The sequence below is a fragment of the Ahaetulla prasina genome, chromosome 2 (assembly GCF_028640845.1).
Source record: "Ahaetulla prasina isolate Xishuangbanna chromosome 2, ASM2864084v1, whole genome shotgun sequence".
NCBI lineage: Eukaryota > Metazoa > Chordata > Lepidosauria > Squamata > Colubridae > Ahaetulla > Ahaetulla prasina.
This window is the reverse complement of record NC_080540.1, coordinates 229,457,922-229,460,154: the sequence shown is the minus strand read 5'-3', so window position 1 is coordinate 229,460,154 and position 2,233 is coordinate 229,457,922. Positions and strand designations below refer to the sequence as shown.

Below are 2,233 nucleotides of genomic sequence, written 5' to 3'. Positions count from 1 at the left end.
TAAGCAATGCTTGCAATAGCACGCACAATCTTCTGAATAGCAGCAGGCATGGCAAGAGGCAATGAGTAAATGAAGAAATTTAAAGCTTCAACTTAGCAATGAACATGGGAAATATAGATACAGCAAAGCAAGGTCAGTTACATTCGCTTTCGTCAACTCAAATGTGTTTCACGTGCATTTGACTTCAACTTCCATACTCTTGTCAGACATGCACAGTCTTTCGGGAACTGAAGTTCAACACATCAGAAGAGCACCAGACTGGAGAAGGTTATGTTACTGTAAATATCCTATTCTTGGCATTCATAAGGGAGATGAAAGGCACTTTCCAAAATTAAACTCCTAAACTCTTTTAGTGTTCTGTAAGCTTTCCTCTGTACCAAGAGATGAACAGGTCCAGCTAAAACGACTAAAGACTAAGGACTTGGTTTACCAGCTCCTATTCTCCAGTTTGAGTATAAAAAACGAAAAAAACTTGATTTAAACTTCTACCATTTCAGTGAAATTGGATTTAAACAACTTATCCGAGTTGTAGTTTGGCCCTGCTTTGTTTTTTCCATGTTTAAATTATTGTGATACTATAGTGCAGTATCTGGGATACAGGAAACTAAGTTACAATGGAGCCCGCAGTCACGCAAAAAATATGAAGACAAAGCATACTTTGGATAAAATAGATTGTGTTCTTAATTCAATATTTATTCTTTCTAAAAAGAGTAATTGTATCAATATTGCAATTAATTATTTTTCATTATGTACCCCTATTTAATCAACTTCACTACCGCTCATTACTTTTGAGGGGTGGGAATCTCTTAGCACAACAGATAGCCCATTGAAAAAATAGCCAACTCAATGTTAGAGGTTTAGACAATTGCAGTAAGGTAATTAGCATTGGAATGTCTTCCATACATATACATTTTTAAAATACCTTGGAATTTTAGCATCAATTCTTTTTGTTATCCATTAGCACTACAGGCTGAAATCTAATGAATTACTTAATAGTTGACATTTCTTGGTTATAGTAACTTTTTTTATTGTGTTTTGGGGCTAACCAGTTTACATTGTTTAATGCTGCATTGTAGTTTTCTTGTAATAAAGTTTTATAATGAAATACATTTTGAGAAACAATTAGCAATTATTGGCGGGGAGAATAAATGTGCATTTGTTTCCATCATACAGAAGAAAGAAGGAAGTTTCTTGGTAAATTCCTCCATTGCTCCTTTGTACTATGCAACAATCAAGTCTTGAGCTTGTTTATGGCACCCACTATTCTGTACTGAATTCCAAAATAGGGACATTTCCCCCCCCCTTTCTTTAGGTCAGAAAACAAAATCCCAATTCTCATTTCATGGTAAATACAAAAGTATCTGCCTATCAAGGTATTTAGGAAAAATCTAATACTTTAGGGCAGGGGTCTCCAACCTTGGTCCCTTTAAGACTTGTGGACTTTCAACTCCCAGAACTCTGGGAGTTGAAATCCACAAGTCTTAAAGGGACCAAGGTTGGAGACCCCTGCTTTAGGGCTCTGCCTTATCTTTATGGTAATCTACATGAGCAAAGTAATTTTGTGAATCCGTATTCAGTATTAACTTAGCTCCTATTTTCATGACAAGTTTAAGATGGTACAGCACTTCTTTTAATGAAGTGATTTATCACATATGAAGGATAGTAATCAAATATTCTTTCTGCAAGTGAAAAGAACTCACTTCCAAGTGAAATCTTGTTCTGTGATCTAAAGCAGGGGTCTCCAACCTTGGTCCCTTTAAGACTTGTCGACTTCAACTCCCAGAATCCCTCAGGCAGCAAAGCTGGCTGAGGAACTCTGGGAGTTGAAGTCCACAAGTCTTAAAGGGACCAAGTTTGGAGAGCCCTGATCTAAAGTATCAGTTTGGAACTAATTCAGAGGACAACAAATACACCAGGGAGCTGGAAATGATGTTTTGGGGAGAGAAACTATGGAAACTGGATGTGGTTAACTTTAGAAAGGAAAAAAAAAATGAATTGAGCTCAACATAACAATAGAGTTGGAAGGGACCTTGGAGGTCTTCTAATCCAACTTCCTGCTCAAGCAGAGGCCCTATAGAATTCTGGACAAATGGCTGTCCAATCTCTTTTTTAAAAAAACTCCAGTGATGGAGCACCCACAACTTCTGAAGGCAAGCTGTTCCACTGATTAATTGTTGTCACTGTTGTGAAATGTCTCCTAATTTCTAGGTTGGTTCTCATCTTGATTAGTTTC

At 37.0% G+C, this 2,233-nt stretch overlaps 1 long non-coding RNA gene across 1 annotated transcript; it reads left to right on the top strand.

Moving 5' to 3' along the window:
• Window positions 1–1,218: 1,218 nt before the first annotated feature.
• On the top strand, window positions 1,219–1,997 carry LOC131193391 (uncharacterized). The gene is made up of 2 exons (XR_009153909.1): window positions 1,219–1,407; window positions 1,516–1,997. It is a non-coding gene; the product is annotated as an uncharacterized LOC131193391 (long non-coding RNA).
• The last annotated feature ends 236 nt before the right edge of the window (window positions 1,998–2,233 follow it).